General features: G+C 39.2%; 1 long non-coding RNA gene across 1 annotated transcript; it reads right to left on the bottom strand.

Moving 5' to 3' along the window:
• Positions 1–14570: 14570 nt before the first annotated feature.
• Positions 14571–17625, bottom strand: LOC143685804 (uncharacterized). The gene is made up of 3 exons (XR_013176745.1): positions 17369–17625; positions 16350–16427; positions 14571–14742 (listed from the first exon to the last, which is right to left on the bottom strand). It is a non-coding gene; the product is annotated as an uncharacterized LOC143685804 (long non-coding RNA).
• Between the last annotated feature and the right edge of the window lie 674 nt (positions 17626–18299).

Consider the following 18299-nt stretch of genomic DNA (forward strand, 5'->3'; position numbering starts at 1 on the left):
CTGTTGGACAAGGTACTGAGAAGGCAAGAATACAGAAGCTTCTGCTCATAAAGGCAAGGAAATGGACAAAAGGTCATAGGAAAACAAATATTAGAGCCAAAAATATCCTACAAAAGAGCTAAGATATATAATGTTAACTCATAAACATCAAGAAATAGAAGCAAAAAAAAGAAGTAAAAGTTCTAGGGTGATCCTCCCCCCACTGCTCCTACCTCCCAATTACAATGGGAGAAGGAAGGCAAAGCCTAAAAATGAACATCACTGAAGAGAAATGGGCTGAGTATTCAAAGAGAAATCCACAAATGTTGGTGACCTGACATTCCTCTGATCTATGCGGCGAAGGCAAGAAGGACCCCACAGAACTTGCTCCCTATGTGGAGACAGCTTGAGTCAGCTCTCAGAGGAGTAGACTGAGTGGGGTGGGCCCTGAGATAGGACCCAATAAGTTCTCAGAAAAGAAATCAGAACATAAGACCCCCAACAGGAGCTGTGTTCAACTCCAGTTGAACTAATTTTTTGCTCCATCCTGTACTCTCAGGCTGAAGAAAAGTAGCTATGAAACAAAACCCAGAAAGCAAAGTATAACTGAGAGAAAGGGACAGGAATATTGGTCTGAAATAAGGCAAGAGAAGGGAAAAAACATTAGTAAGCGCTATAAAATTCATCAGAAACTGAAGGAGGAAAACAGAAATGACTGAAAATCAAGTTAATGGCCTTTAGGAAAGATTATAGAATTGCAGCTAGTATTGAAGAAAGGGACAGAGAGATCAAAGTACTTAAAAAGAAGATCATACATAAGGGTCAGAGGGGAAGATCATTCAACAAAGGCTACTAGTCGTTTCTAAAACCAAGCACCAACAAATGAAACTAAGGAACTACTAAATCTGTAAGTTAAAAAAGAAAGTAGGCTATATTAGCAGGACAGTTGGGTAAAGACTGATTCATATTGAGAGTTCTGCTGATTGTTATTGAGCTTCAAAGATATTGAAGCCTATTTCTTCTGGCATCAAGAAAAAGAGAGCAAGTCATCTACCAGAGAAAAATCAGGCTGTCTCAAGGCTTCTTCTCAGTGATATTCTGTGCCAGAAGAGAGTGAGGTAGGGTCTGCAAAAGAGGCTCTGAGAAAGAAAGTATGATGCAAGAAGAGCAGTTGCCTCCACCCAAGTGTTCAAATATATGGAAAACAAGTGGACATTCTCAAACATGGGGAAATGTAATGCTAACAATTGATTAAATAAAATAAAAATATCCATCAATGAAATTTAAAAAAAAGAAAAAGAACAGGAAATAAATAAAACAAAGGACTCCAGAAGAGCAAAATCATGGCAAAAGTAGGGACAGTAAGGGTATTCTGTTTCCTGTCTGATAAAATACATACCAAACAATGGGTTCACTTAACAACAGGAATTTATGGCTCACAGATTCAGAGGTTTGAAGACTTCCTTACTCTTGGGGTTGTTCTCTTCTGACTGGCCAACATCTTTGGGATTCCTTGGCTTTTCCACCACCTGGCAATCCCCATGGCAGTGTCCTCTCCTTTTTCTTCTGAGTTCCATTGATTACCAGGTTCTGGCCATCCCCTTGTCCCTGTGGCTTCTCTATAGGACCTCCAGTAATAGGATTAAGATCCATCCCGATTCCACTGGCTACACCTCAACTAGAAATAACCTCATCAGAAGCACCTACTTCCAGTGGGTCCGCACGCACAGAGTCAGGGGCTGGCACTTGAACTTACCTTTTGTGGGGGCACAATTCAATCCCCGACAGTGAGCAGTGTTGAACAAGTTTAAATATAAAACAAGTAGTAAACAACTGGGGGAATTATGGTGACACAACAGAAGAAATATTATACACCCTGACAAAGTAAAAAGACTGTAAGTCACAAAAATGGAGAGGGAGTGGGAAAGAGGGGAGAGGGGCTGCATGTCAGTGTCCTCCTATTTCCCAGCTCTAAGTCAATTGATGAAGTTCACCAAGCAAAAATTATATATACAGATTTTATTTTTAAATAAAATTTAATCTTTTTTTTTTTTAATCTTAGAGCAACCTCAACTGTCTTTTGGAATCACATGACAGCTTTAAAAAAATTCCCCTGCAAACCACCCCCTGAGATTCTGATTTAAATAGTCTTGGGTATAGTTGTGGGAATTTTAAAGACTTTTCAGCTGATCTTAATATGCAGCCAAGGTAGAAAATTTCTACCTTAGAGGGAGGTTCAAGAACTGATTTCCCTGGTGTTAATGGAATATTTATCTGTAGCTTAGTTTTAAGCTTTTCTCCTATTTAATTCAAGGAAAATTAAATGTAATACAGGACCCCACCTCATGCATAGTAACAGTCCTTCTTTCTTTGTATCTATATATGGTTTATCCACCCATCTTCTTGTATATAAGCAGGGAGAGTTGTCAAGAATGTGCGTGAAATAGTAATGCTGGATTGGGAAAATTAGTTTTTTATCTGCTTTGACTTCCCTTTTTGTTTGAAATCTGTGTAATGAATATGAGTCTCGTTTTTAAACATTAAAATAATCATTCACAAGAATAGAATTGAAAACCAAAGCTTAGGAAAATGAATAGAAATGTGGCAAGTAAAAACATAAAAAAATATGCCTAGAAATTCCATGCATATTTCTAGTTTATAGAACAGTTGATTTAATCCCTGAAAGTGAAAATGGAAATTTCAGCCTGCCAGTACTTATTTAACATTTTATGGTGATTGGCAAGTCGGTCTCTGTTTTCCTTTCACTAGACAGAGAAGGACAAACATTAAGTTTGTGAAGATAACATTGATCATCACATGTGTGGACAGAAGACCCAAGAGTTCCAACAACAACAACAAAAAAAAGTGCTTCATAATTACCGGTAGAAACCCTAGAGAAGATGTGCCATCTGATTATAGCAAGAAAAAAAGACTGTCATTGCCTGGAATACCTCAGATTTGTCCTTCAAATAACTGATTCATTCCTGCTTTCTCCTTGAGTTTAAATTTGGTGCATGCTTCTGGAAAGAAAAATAAATCCTTCTCATCGCACTGATCTAGATAAGTAAAATCAAGCATATATACATGCACACATGCATATCTATTTACATATACATATATGCTTACCTATATTATGCCCAAGTGAATAAGATAATTTAGTGTGGCTGAGAATAAAGAGAATGTCAAGATTTTTACTTATGAAAGTTAATGTTCCACAAAGAAGACAGAGCAGAGAGATGATGTAACAAGCTGAAATTCAGGGTATTTTAATCTTGCACACTATTGACATTTTGAACCAGATAATTCTTTGTGGGGAGAAGGGTGACTTGCAGACTACTTTGCAGCATCCCAGGTCTCCACCTGCAAATGCAGGTAGCAGCTCTCCCCTACCTCCACAGCTGAGACAACTGAAAATCATCACAGACAAATGTCCTCTGGGGGACAAAATTACCCCCCACTGAGAACCAGTGGGTTAATTTATAATATAGAAAATTTTAAATGATATAAGGTCATTGTTAGGGAGTTGGCAAGAATGAGAAAAAATCAAGACAATTGTTCCAGAATCAAAGTAGAGCTTATGAGAAATTTAAGATATTTTACCTACTTTCCATTTCTTCTCTTTCATACTTTGTCCCTTGAGATAAACTATAAAGATGCTGAGGGTAAGGATTTTTTTTTATATTTTAAATATTTTCCAGAGTTCTAGTTATGTTGTATATGATTAATAAATATATATTGACTAAAGAGACAGGAAGATTGGTCAAAGGTCACACCCCGAAAATTATCCTAAGGAACTATATCATTTATACTTCCAGGAGGTGAGACTCTCAAGATTTTGCCTTCTCCCTGCTCCTTCCCAAGCAAGAGAATTTGCCATGGCTTAGATCCCAAGGTGTTAAATGGGCTAGAACAGATCTCTGCTGCATATGGATAAGAAGTGGATATGATTGTCTGCTCTCCTCCCTTTCTTGCACTGATACTGTAGAAGGGTTACCTGCATCTCTGGTCAAGGCTATGTTTTCTCTTCTGTCCCATCATGATTTCTCTCCAGTGGAGAGATTAGGGTTCGCTCTTAGAAAGATGGAAAACATCCTTTAGGTCAGCTTCTACAATCCAATTTAGCATGCTCGGCCAACAGTAAAGCAGTATCTCTTATATTGCTATTGTCCTTCATATCCATCTTTCAGAAAACTCATGGTGATTGGTGACTGTGGTTTAGAATAGAATTCTGGTATACCTGTGGTCTTTGCCAAAATACCAATACCATTGAAGAATTCCAAAGTCTCCCTCTAACACTCAATTCATGGCAAGGATGAGGGGTCATTCATTGGACTATAGGTTGAAGTTACAATTGCCATGTTTACTGGGAAAAAAAGTAATCTGTTGAGTTTGGTGATACATATGCAAACTGTGAATAAACTAGACTCTTTCAGGGGGAAGACAACATAGTCCTATCATCACTGGAAGAATGAAGCCAAGAGACTCAAGATAGCATCCTATCAGGTATCCTTTGTGCCATGTGTTCTTGGGAGAAAGGTACCCCCTCTGGAGGCAAGATGACCCAAACTGACTTCACTGATGTAGACAGAGCAAGCCAGAGGGAAAACAGAACCTTAGATAGCCTTTCTCAATTAGTTGTAGTTTGTGCAGTGATTTTACCAGGCACATTCACCCAGACTTTCCTGACAACTAAAACAAGGAGGACAGCCTGTGAGTAGTGAAGGATGCTTTCAGCCTCTCTGCCACCTGTGAACAGACACACATGCAAGGCTTCTAGAGATTAAATCTTTCTCCCCATTTCCCTCTCCACCTTTACTTACATTCTTTGGCTTTCTTTGCTTCCTTCCCACAAAGTCTCAGGTCAAGCTCCTCTTTTTCAGCACCTTTTCTCACCTTCGTTCTCTTAGTTCTGATTGCATCTAAGTTCCGGCCAAGAAATGCTACCCTGTGTCAAAGTGGAACAACAAAGATGTGTGCTCACCAACCCCAGGCAAGCTTACTCATTTGAACCTCGCAATTGTCCTTTGTCAAACTCGAAGGTAGTTTCTATGAGTTTATTGCACTGTATTTATTCTTAACTTACTGCTATCAGTTTTGGGTATGATTTCGTCTTGCTTTTGCTCTGTTGACAACCAATCAAGTGGGGAAAAATGCAACTCTGATGGCTTATAAAATGCTCTGTCTTGCTTAAATATAAGATGCACAAATTAAGGTAAGTATAACACTTTTGTTTGCCCACATTGATTTTTAAAAACATGTTATTAATTAAACGATGTAGAGATAATATTATCACAGGTTGAAAAATCCAATCTTGCTAAAATAAAATGTTTATGCTTCTTGACTCTTAGAAATTTAAACTAAGGATTCTCTGGAAATTCAAGGTTGAGGTCCTGAGGACAGGTCTGAAAATAATCCTAAAAGGTGAAACCAAACTGAAAATTGGCTAACTGAACAGGGGAATATGAAAACTTGCAAACTCAGTTCTCCATCACCTTTATTTCCACACGGGAGCCAATTTCTGCCCCCATTAAGGCTGCTTGATTCACCAATTTCAGTGGAGTTAAGTGTAAGTTGGTATCATCTTTACAAGGAAGGGGAAGGAAAGACAAAAAAAGAGTTATTTTACGGTGGATATACTAGGATTTTTCTTAACTCCTGAAAATAAAATGCTTTTCTGGAAAGTCTTTGGATGAATAACTCATGTCTTCATCAGCAGAAAAAAAAATTCTCTTCCAGAAAAACATTAAGAAAGAAGATTGAGTAAGAAAGAAAAGTAATGTGGTACAGCAAATGTCATACAGGTCTGTAGGGCAATTGTGGCTCCTGGGCTTTACAGCTATTCTTACAGAAAAGGATGCTTTCTGATTTCATTGGAATTTAAAGTAGCTCTGTGGGTTTCATTTTCCTCTTTTTTCATATCTTTCCTTTTTCTGGCATCATTGCATGCACTTGGCCCAGACTGTAGGAGACACTTAAAATATGATGTGAAAGAAGACATTGAAATGTAGATCATCAATTGCAGGAGAGGAAAGGGTCAATGGCTCCCACATGAAATGACTTTCAGGTGGAAGGAAAGGATTCAAAGGCTTCTATGCATTGGAAGAAACCTAAATCAGCCCTACCTTGTAGAACGCTAAATAATGATAGGTATGTGCATGTTTAAATGCTGAGTCTCTTCTTAGTATGTTGAATCTATGCCTCTATTGTTAAAGCATGAATTTCCCTCAACACCATTCATGCACTTAGTACCTGAACACATAAATATCAAAAGGCATATACAGAGCACCCAGGATTGAGTGCCCTGCATGGGTGATATGGTCTGAAATGATACAGGGACCATATGTTGCAGTGATAAATAAACAAAGCCTTGAAGACTTGCCCTCAACCTGTACGGGTGAGAAAAATGAATGAAAGCCTATGTATTTGCTTCCCATATTCTTATTTCTATCTTTATAGTATCCTTGTGATGAGCACAGTCAATGAGAGAGTAGTCTATTCATTTATCTGAAGAAAATTTCAAGGGGAGGAAAGCTTGATAAAATTGACTGATAATATGTGGGACATGACTCCCAGGGGTTTAAATCTCCCTGGGGATTCGCCAGGACCCGGTATCATGGAATTGAGAAAGCCTTCTTCACCAGAAGGGGGAAGACAGAAATGAGGTAAAATAAAGTCTCAGTTGCTGAGAGATTTCAAACAGAGTCGAGAGATTATCCTGGAGGTTACGCTTACACATTATATAGATATCCCTTTTTAGTTTATGGTATATTGGGATGGTTGGAGGGAAGTACCTGAAACTGGTAAGCTGTGTTCCAGTAGCCTTGATTCTTGAAGATGATTGTATAATTCTATAGCTTTTACAAGGTGACTGGATGATTGTGAAAACCTTGTGTCTGATGATCCTTTTATCCAGGTATGGGCAGATGAGTAAAAATAATATGGATAAGAAAACAAATACAGAGTAGGGGGAGATAAAGGGTAAAAACTGCATAGATTGAAATGCTGTGAGTCACTGACAACAGGGGTAAGTGGTATGGGATTTATGAGTTCTTTTTATTTTTCTTTTTTTGGAGTGATGCAAATGTTCTAAAAATGACCATGATGAAGAACGCACAACTATGTGATGATATTGTGAGCCATTGATTGTATAATATGGTTGGACTGTATGTGTGTGGATATTTCTCAATGAAAAGATTAAAAATTGACTGGCAGATGCTTATGATTCTGCAAGAGAAGGTAGAACTTTGATGGGCTCAGTCTGTTGATGCCCCCTTCCCCTTAATCAAATATTCCCTACCCTCACAGACACATGTATTGGACCTCAGGGTAATAGAGGTTATCTTAACACTTCAGTGTTGGTGACTATCCACCAAAAGGAAGCATTCCTCAACATTGGTTACATAGAATAGAAGCAGGCAGTAGTCAAGGACTTTTAGTGAAATCCTTGGCCTAGATTTCTTCCTGTGGTCCTGATGAGAACTGTGGATTTGTTACAGGGAACTGGATTTCTGCAACTGTGGGAGCTGTGTAAGCAAGCAAACCTGTAAAATTGTTGTCTCTGGGTCTGATGTCCTAGCTTGAAGTTGGGCAGACAATCCAGAAGGCATGATGTGTGTAAAGTGGGAGAGAGTGAGGGCAAACTGACATCCATAAACATGATGTGGAGCCTTTTGAGGATGGACTGAAACCCTGACAATTCTTGTTGCCTCTGATATTGGTGATGAGTGTATCCTGCAGAAGCTGGGACCCTTCACTGAGGAAAAACACACACACTTGGCCCAAGACTTGAAGAAGCCAAAGGAAGACCTATGGAAAGGTAGAAAAGTTGCAGATCCAGCTGTTGCTTCATGCCAACCAAGTGAGTCAGCAAATCAGCAACGACATATGTGAGCTGGAAAATAGCTGCTACTTCCCTTCTACCTTTCAAATTGCCCAAGGTTATCCCTGTAGTCTGTGTTAACTGGAGACTTCTGAGAAAGCATGGTTGCAAGATAAAATACAGGATGCCAAATTAAATTTGAATTCCAGATAAACAACTATTTTTAATGTATGTCCCAAATATTGCATCAGACATACTTAGACTAAAAAAAATAATTGCTTATCTAAAATTCAAATTTTACTGGGTGTCTTGCATTTTATTTGCTAAATCTGGCTACCCTACAAGAAAGGAAATTCTGGGAAATGTAGTTCAGCCTAGCCAAACTGACACATTACAACCCCATCACATCATGTATTATGAGATTCATAAATTGAGATTATATTGGCCGCAGCTGCTCAACTCTGGATTATTCAGCTCTCCCAGAGGCATAAGATAGAATATAATAATACATGTCTGCCTAGTGGCTGCCCCTTTAAAAAAAAGTCAAAGACAAGGAAACCGACCTGCAAGGGAGCTGTGGGGACACAGGTACAGTAAACATGAGTCTCATGCCTAGTAAAAGTTCATAGATTTCAGGAGGGTTTCACCTTAAAAGATTAGTCCTGACCCAGGGAGCAAACCACAACCACCAGTGGAACTTTTTCAAGAGTATAGATATCTGAGCCCAGTACCCTTACCTACTGAATCAGAACCTCCTGGGTTGAGAATAAATCCTGTGTTTTTTCAAGATCACATATGCACTCCTTACTAAGAACCTCTGCCTTAGAGGAACAATGAAAAGTGAATTAGTAGTGCAGCCCTAATGATTCATGTTAGGGTGCTGCATTATATAGCTCCTCCAAGCCCCACAGAAAATACCTGATAGCACTGTTAGATACACCTGGTTAGATGTAAAAAAATGCTAGACTTGTGTCTCGTTCCTCTGACTTGTGTTAAGTTTGGGTTTTGTGTGCTCCGCTTGCTCTCCAGGGATGGCTAATATGTCTAATTGAATTTCATTTATACTTCTGCACATTAAGCAAATCTCTGCTATCATCTTTATCAATATGTTATCATAGCTCTTTATCTGCTTCTCTCTCTCCCTGAAGGTTGTGACTCCTTGAGGCTGGAAACCTGTGGCACTCGTCTCTGCATCTCTGACATCCCACAGAAATCATATGATAATTCAAAGTATTCACTAGAAATTGAATGGATAAAAAAAATGCATATACATTCCCCTCGTGCTCCTTCTTTTAGCCCTTTCTCAGTCTTCATGGAGACTTTCAGAAATTAGAAAACAACAACTCACACTTACTATCAATCAAGCTCTGCTGTACATTCTTTGTTACATATAATTTAATCTCTAAAATTTCCTATTAAATACATGGCTAAGAAAACAGATGCACACTTGGAGTAAAGTGTTGGTTCTTCATCACATATCTTTTAGTGAAGGAGCCAGGACTGAACCTAGAGTCCTCTCCAGGGTAATGTACTTCACTTGAGTCCCCTATATACACTGGTATTTCATTAGGACACAGTCTTAAGATTTCAGAATGAATTTATTAGAAAAAGATCTGGTGCCATTATCTCATTAAACTTTCTTTTCCTGGGTGAACAGGGTATACTCCCAGAAAAGTATATCCTCCATGGAGTACAACAAGGAAAAGGCTCTATCATTCACATTTCATAGAGTGAGTCATAAATCAGATCACTGGGTCACGTAATCCGACCGCTCCAATGCACAAATAGATTAAACGATTCATCCAAGTTCACATATTAGAGTGTGGCAGATTGGAAATAAGCACCCGTGGCTTTTAATTCACAGTTGAGTGCTTGTCACATTTCACCCACATCTCTCACTGAGGTTCACTAACTCCTTTGCATGTGATAACTTGGTCACAAGTTGATTTAAGAATGGACAAGTTGGAGTGCCAGACCAACTCGAAAATAACTAGTATCATCCTTCAAGGTGCTTTTCCCTTCTTCCCTGAAATGATGCTTTCTTTCTACTGTCCAGTTTGGGACCTATGGTCTTAGATGGCAAGTATAGAAGTGCCTCAACCATGAATCTGACTAGACTGGTTCAGAGAGGAAACCACCAGGAATAGAATTCCAAAACAGCCCCAGATCTCTGCCAAGAAGGAGAGAAGTAGGAAGGTATGGCCTTCCTTTAGCTAAACAAACAGAAAGACCTCTAGAATCTTCCAACGTGATGCCCCTGGTCTGCAGACCTAATCAGGAAACACAACGAAACGGGGCCTTCAGCCCAGACAAGATCCCAAGAATCAAAACATACTCAGAAGTTGTGCCCTTAACTTTCTTTACTAATTGTTGTCTCTGTCTTTTCTTTTAAAAAGCAATAGCCACACTAAAATGACTTCAGAGATGGAGAATACTAAACAGAAAATAAGGACATGAAAACCAGTCAGGGTATGGGCCATGGAAAGAGGTTGTTTAAATGAATAAGCAAGAGGAACCACGATTCCCTGCCATAAACAAATTAAAGAACATTAAACACGCATATGCCCTTTAAAGAGCTAAAATGAATGAAGCACATTTATTTTCTCAGTCTTATTTAACCAGGTTGGAAAACAAAACCCTGAAATTAATGCCAAGATAACAGTGATGGGAGAAGGACTTTTCCCTCTAAAAATTATCTCACTATCTATCCATCTTAGATCAACAAACATGCTATGATTGACAGGTTAAAATGTTTAGGTTAGTCTGAGCTCACATAAACCAATTTAAGTTTTCTAGGATGAGAGAACACCATAAAGCAAATATATATATATATTCTCTCCATCTTCCCCCTTTCCAACCATCCTCCCACTTGCCCTCCCATTCTTTTGGGGAAGGAGGTACATAAAACATTTTAGTAATTGTCAGGGCTATCGCTGAGTTGATGAGCCCAAGTCATGGGTGAGACCTAAACACATTACTGCCTTCTTTGAAATGAAGAGAGGAAAATGCTCAAGAAATCCAATCAGCTTCAGCACATATGACAGGAGGAAAAAAAATCAGTTAATTCTGATAATGATCACTACTATCCCATTGCCCTCTCTTACAAATTCTGGCCTGCCAGAGTTCTTGAGCCTTTGTTGTGGGGATTCAGGCTAACGAGTAAGGAAATCCTTCAAAGAATCCCAGACCTGCTGGGCTAATCCACAGTGGGATGAGAAGAGCATCGCTGGTTAAAAAAGAAAGAAACCAGACCCCATCCGTATAACAGAGGGATGCAGAGGGAAAAAGAAATAGCTCCAGGAAGACTGAGAAGCCTGAAGTAGGTTTGGTTGGTAGACAGGGAGCATCTGCCTGGGGGTGGGCGAGGAGGGCTTTAAAACAGTGGACAGTGTAGTAAGTGGGTAAGACACACCTGTTTTGATAGATATCAGTAAAGATAAAAAATATCTTTCCAATGAATGTCAGATTTGCAGTGTTGTTTATTTGCACGTGACACTATGTGGAAACAGAATCGGAGGTGCCCAAATTTTTGTGGATTACATGGATTTAATGGTCTGCTTCCAGTGATCATTTAGTTTATCATTCATGCCCTGACTACCCTTAAAAACACATTTTAGTTAGAAAAAAATGCATTTGACACAGATTATAAGTGGACTACATGAAAGCTCCAGTATCAACTAATTCAAAAGTCCACGCATCATATAATAGAAAGAAACACTGGCATAGAACGTTTAGGTTCTAGAGTTTACAACTGCTGTAAAATGGGAGATATCATCCATTTATTCATTCATTTAAGAAATACGTTTTGTGGTTCTTCTATTTACCTGGTCCTCTTCAATGTAATTTGAATACAGCAGTGAACAAAAGAGATACAAGACCCTTCCTTTGTAGAGTTAACTTTCTTGGATGGAGAGACAGACCATACATAAATAATTATAACATATAGTATGTCATTTGGAGGTAAGCACTATGAAAAAATATGATAAAGCAACAAAGAGATTTAGAACTGTCAAGAGTAAAGATGGGGTTTGTAATCTAAATAGGATAGTCAAGGAAGACCTCAGTATTTTGAGCAGACATAAGCAGTTAAGGGTGAACCAAGTGAATATCTGAGAAAAAACATTCCAGACAGAAAGAAGAACAGGGGCAAAGGCCCTGAGGCAGGAACTTGACAGTCCATCTCAAGGAACATTCTATTTATAGAGTATTTTATAATCTTCAAAGTTTTATTTCTTCATGTAATCTCAAGTGAGATAACATTGACTTCATAGAGCAAATGAATTAGAAATAATGCATAGAAAGCACTTAGCATAAAATAGTAAGTACTTAATATGAGTAAGTGAATAATAGTCTTCTTGCCCTAGTAGTGACTTGTCAAGGCGTGTGCTGCCTTCTGAATTCAAATAATTGGAGAACAGGCAACAGGATAGCCTAGACTAGAGGGGAAAAAAGCACATTAGGGATCTATCATGTGGATTATAACCTCCAATTCCATTACTTACATGCAAAATGTATAAATTTTAATATGCTATTCAACATCTCTAAGCCTCTGTTTCATAATCTGCATGTATCTCTTAAGGTTGTTGGAAGAGTTAAATACAATGCTAAGAACAAAATAATAATAGTAGCTAAAATGTATGAAGTGCTCACCATATGCCAGGCACAGTACAAAGCTGCTTTCCACTTCCCTGCATCATCTCATTCCACCCTTGGAAACTTGGGAAGTAATATTATGATACCCATTTCACAGAGGAAAAGACTGAAGGTTTAGAGAAGATGCCCATGGGTCCTTAACTAGCAAGTTGTGGAGTCAAGATTTGAATCCAGCAGTCTGAAGACAGCCTCTAGAAAGTCAACTGCTATAGTTTAAATCTCACTCTGGCCATAATTGATGCTCAATAATGGGAGCAGTTGTTACTGCTGTTTTTGTTGTTGTTGTTACAACTATACCATTCAGAAGAAGCAACTCCTTTGGAAGGAGACAAAACACATATTTAACATACTCTTCCTAGCAGGGCTAGGACCCATCTCTAGAGCTTAACAATGACAAGATCTGCCAGCCAGAGCCCCCAGTCTATAATGGTTAAAAGCATGAGACATAGATGTGAGTCATGGAATATAAACCTGGAAGACACACAGCTTCGCCCTCATCTCAGATATTCTAAAGTGGAGAACACCAAGTCTTGTGCTTCTTGAACCCCTCAACAGACGCCAGTGCAGAGCTCCCAGGGGTCCCAGCCCTTCCCCCTAGAATTCAACATAAGCCTCACCCAGGCAGGCAGCTGTATTCCCCCCAGTCTGCAGGATCGCCCCTGCCCCACTCCCTGCACACATATTGCATGCCTGCTCCCTGTCTTCCTTTTCATCACTCAAGTAAGTTTGCACAGATGGTTTTCTGAGTTGACTTACTTTTAAATAACTTGCACTACAAAGTTGATTCTTCTCTTCTCCTGCCAACCCTAACTAGGACTGCTTCTGTGTGCCTCCCTCATAACTCTCATCCCAAGTGGATCTTCCTACATGCCACGCACAGGTGCACACATACACACATGCACACATGTAGACAAGCTTATTCAAACACCTGGCAGATGCCTGCTTTTTGAGGGGATCGAGCAGAACCCATATTTTGGCCCTTATAGTGAAATATCATCCCAGTATTTAAAAAAAAAATTTTTTTCAGATTCTCCAAAAGGAAGAACATAAGAGCCTTCTCATGGAAAAATTAATTTGGGGCAAAACCTTACAAGATATGAATAAATTCTGTGAATTTATCAACTTTCAAGGTATAAGTGGATCCTGATGAATTTTCTAATAAAGAAAAACCTATGTGGGTAGTAGTAGTAGAAGAGAGGGTTTTGCCATTAGACAAAAAGTATACCAAGTATGTACTTTCAGCTCTTGAACATTTTCTTACCTCATGGAGACATCCCCAGAACATCTCAATCTATTTTTAATGGGTTTCCCAGTCTCAGTGAACCTCTAGACCCATAAATATTCTATTCATTTTAATTACTACTTATTAAGCCTAGTATTAATTAGCACACTCATGCACTCTCCCAGCTCTAGGCATAGCTTTTGGTGAAGACACCCAACTTCCAATCAAGTTCTACATTTCCCACCCATTCTCTAATGTCACTTTGGTTCCCCCTCCTTTTAGACTGATAAACTTATCCTGGTAAAAATATCCTTTCTTTCAACAAGAAAACCAGTCTTTTTTCTTTCCCCATGTTCTTAACCAGAAAGAGAATAAGAGAAAAACAAACGATTCCTTAGTCTACCTCAATTCCTCAGCATTTAGGATGCAGCACATCTTAAGAGAGACTGCAGAGATTCCTGGCTTGGATTTCCCCATGTCTGAGGTGCTGTTAACACGGCCTGTAGGAACCACTGATCTCCCATTAGTCAGGAGCATCCAACTTCACCCTATTCTTTCGTTCATATATATGCTTGATTTCTATTTTGCTTTAGTTTCCCCTCTTATACTTATCCTGCAAACTGGGCATTGCTACTCCCTCCTTCCATTCAACCTTTTCAAAATTTTGTAGACAAGTTAATAAAGAACCAACCAGTTACCAAAGCAAAGGCACTGAGGGCTCCTCGACGTGGCCTTTGGGAATATAATTAGAATAGAATTTTCCTCCTCCAAGCTGGAGTTCCTGCCAAACATCCCTTTCCCCTCATTTCCCTCCTACTCCAGCAAGGTGAGAAATGGAAAGAAAAGTAGTAGAAGAGTATTTAACAGTGTTAGAAGTCAAGACACATTACCCCTTCAGGGTCCCGACGTTTTCTAAATGGAGTTAATGCAGCAGGGACTGTTTTTTCTTACCCAGTCTCCTTTCTTCCTCTTGCTGAGTGTGGAGCGAGGCAGTGAGCTGTGGTTTTCTGAGCCTGGCCAAGGCAAGCAAGCTGAATGCCACTTGGAGTGCTGAAAGGCCCCTGGGTCACTTCATGGTATGCAATGAATCAGAAACGTGCCAGGATATCGATTCATGTTCTGGACCCATTAAAATGTACAAGCAATTCCTATCATAATTTCCATTTGCAATTTTTAAAATGCCTGTGTCTGTATTTTATGTATATATTTTGGTCTTATATTTACATGAATGCCAACCTATTACAAATAATTTCAAAAGAGTCTTATGTTTAGATTCAATCCTGCTTGTAAACTCCCATCTTATTTAGGAGGATTTTTTTCCAGGAAAATATTTGTTTATTTAGCGGGAACTCTCCTCTATCTGTTTTGCTGCTGCTGTGTTGTTATGTATTGTGTGAGTGTGGTATTTACATTTGGGGATGAGTGGTAAAGAAGGGCATAGCCAAATGAAAATAGTATAAGATACAGCTAGACTCTCAAATTCTAAGCAAATATTTCCAGGAACTTGAGTGATTCTTTTAACTCTCTCAGGCTCCTTTGCCCTTTCTGTATCACAAAATAGAAGAAATAATCTCGACTGCCTCCTGAGAGGATAAAAAAGATTTATTGCATGAAGAGTCTAGAAGGATAGACATCATAGACACATTTATGTGTTCATTTGTAAACTAAGAGTACAGGCGCTATGGTTTGATCCAGCAGAACCAACAAATCTTTCAGCGCTGACCAAGAACAGATTTTCCTTTCCACCTTAACTCAGGTGAAGCTGGCTTTAGCCACTGAAGTCTTTCTTTTTCCCCATTGAAAAGTTGTTCATTTCAGTGGAATGAATGGGAGGCATCTTTGACAACAAGTAAGGCATAGGTGCTTTGCTTGAAATAATTTCACGTGGAGCTCTCTCTCTCTTCAGAAAAAAAAAATGGACTTAATTTTTTTTATATTTGAAATATATTTAAAAATATATTTGAGAGATCAGACCCTCATTTTAATGTTGCATTGCAACTCTTAGTGACTACAAAAAAGGGCCCAGTTTTCCATTATAAGTAAAGTCTCCATTTTACCAGTTCAAATTGTGATAGATATGAGTAACCTTGACATTTTGAATATTTCTTTCAAATCAAGTTTGATTTATACAATTACGTCCTACATTTCACACCCTGACTAGCACAATACCTGGTGCAGTTCATGATTTCCCACTTAATAACTACATGTGCATGTAATTGAATAAGCAGATTTGCACGATTGTGGAGAGTGTACACTTTGCATCCTGAAGACTAATCTGGTAGAGTCTTGTCTTCATAACTGTCTAGGTATGCAACATAGAGAAAATTATCAGGTCTCCTCAAGACTCAGTCTTGTCATCTGTAAAATGAGATGATGACAGTAGAGAGGCTTCAAGGAGCTGCTGCATTGCCTGCAATGCACTTAGGAAAATACCAGGCGCATGGTAAGCCTGGAATAAGTTATAGCTCTGATTATTAGGATGATGGTCTACTAATTGACCCAAAGTGTACGGTGTAACCCTGTTTTGACCATATCTGCATTTCCACTGAAGAAGAGAAATAGCTCTTTCTCAAATGGGTGCTCCCCAGCACAGCTCCCCACCCCTGCTGCAACCAAACAAAGGAACGACAGGAAAGGCAAAATTGTACCAGGCCAAGTGACCAGCATGAAACTCACATTCTTTTTGCAGCTTTCCTTGCAGATACTCAGAAGGGACTTTGGGGGAAACTGAGTCATGGACAGCTCCAAATACGACTGTGGAAGAATGAAGAGGAAATGGGCTTATTGTTCTTATACTGAACAGTGAACTACATGAATATTCACAATTTAATGAATTATTTGGCAGGGTTAATAATAATTCAGGCGCCAATGAGAGCAGAGAACAGAAGAAAAAAGAGAAGAAAAGGGAAGACAAAGAATGAGAAAAAAGAGCTGGCAGCAACAGCTCTATATAAAAATATTTGTCCTTTGTTTTGTTTAACTAAAAGTTACTGTTCAACAAAAAAAGGCAGAAGTTTCCACTAAAAGAATAAGCTTTACTTTCCATCTTAATCATGTCCACGATTATTCCTTTTTAACTCAGTTTTTACTGCCATGTCCCAAATGAGTTCCAGGAGACCATTCTGAAAAGTAGCGTTGTATCATGTCCCTCGTCTGATCAAAACTCTCTGATGTCTTCACATCCAGCTCAGAGTAAAACCCGACGTCCTCGCAATGCCTCACAGGCCCTCTGTGTTTTGGGTGCCTGGACCTCTCTACCCTCCTCTCTCTTCCCTGTCCTGCTCTCTCTCTGCTACAGCCACCTGGACGCCCTCACTGTTCTCCAGCCTGTGTGCTGTCGCCCCCTCCACCCAACATTCTCCTCCCAGATGACCATGTCCTTCACCTCCTTCACCTCCTGTGGTTCTCGGCTCACCTATAAATGTCCCTTCACAGCTCATTCAGCCCAGTGCCTATGAGCGCTTGTTTGGGCTAGACCTGAGGCTTTCCTTGCTACTTCTTATCTTTCTCACTCTGTGAGAGTAGGGACAGCATACTGTTTACTATTGTTACTTATAAAGCCCCAACAACTGATTGGCTCTTAAAACAGATCATGGAATATATGAATGGATGGAAAGAAGGAAGAAAGGGAAAAGGAAAAGAAGGAGGATCATTCGTTAGCTGCGGATCAGCTAATTTAAAAGAACTTCACTTACCACAGACTCAGTTAACCTCTTCTCACAAATACAGCCCCCCCTAGCAGATGTGTGAGCTAATTAGGCCTTCATTGGTACAGCTCTGCAAGTTCAGGCAGCAGAAAACTGATGGCTCCACAATGTCTCAAATGCATCAGTCTCCAAAGTGCAATGGGGAAAAGCAGAGACGTGCCAAGTGATTATTAGATGTTGCTCAGAAAGTCATTGGTACAGCCCAGGTTTCATTCCAATCCAGAAGATCTTGCCCATTAGTTAGCCCCTATGCCGGTATTTCTCCACTTTTCAATAATGGCTATCTTTTATTTAACAACTGTGTTAAGCTCTCTACCAAACACTTCACATGTAATAACCTCATTTAATCTTTGCAACAATTCTGAGAAGTAGGTGTTATAATCCCCATTTTTACAAGTGACAGAAAAGACTTAGGTTAAGAGGCTTGCCTAATCTTGCACAACTACTACATAACTCAGCCAGGTTGAGAAAAAAAGGCTGTTGGATTCCAAATGTCCAAAACTCCAAAAATCTCTACTCTCTGCTTTCTTCCTATTTATTGCCCAGGACCCACACCTAAAGCTGTCTTTCAAAGACCGTGAGGCCCACAGTGACAGAATCCAAAACCACTTTTCCTGGGATGGTCATAGATGGAATGACTTGAATTCTATTGTTAACTTTGAATTTCATAATAAGTGCTAAGGACAAAGAAAAATGTAATTGTAGTTTAAGGAATACCTTGTCTTGCTATTATTCCAACACAAATTAAAATTATAATTAATCAAGTTGAACATTGCTGTAATCCTCTTGCTTACAGCCAAGGCACCTATACAGGACAAATAATAAAGTAAAACAAAACATGCTATTATCTCATCAACTGTGGGATCTTTAAGGAAACTGGAAACTCTCAGTGGAGTAAGAGATGGGAGGCAGGTTGAAG

The sequence above is a fragment of the Tamandua tetradactyla genome, chromosome 6 (genome assembly GCF_023851605.1).
Source record: "Tamandua tetradactyla isolate mTamTet1 chromosome 6, mTamTet1.pri, whole genome shotgun sequence".
Lineage (NCBI taxonomy): Eukaryota > Metazoa > Chordata > Mammalia > Pilosa > Myrmecophagidae > Tamandua > Tamandua tetradactyla.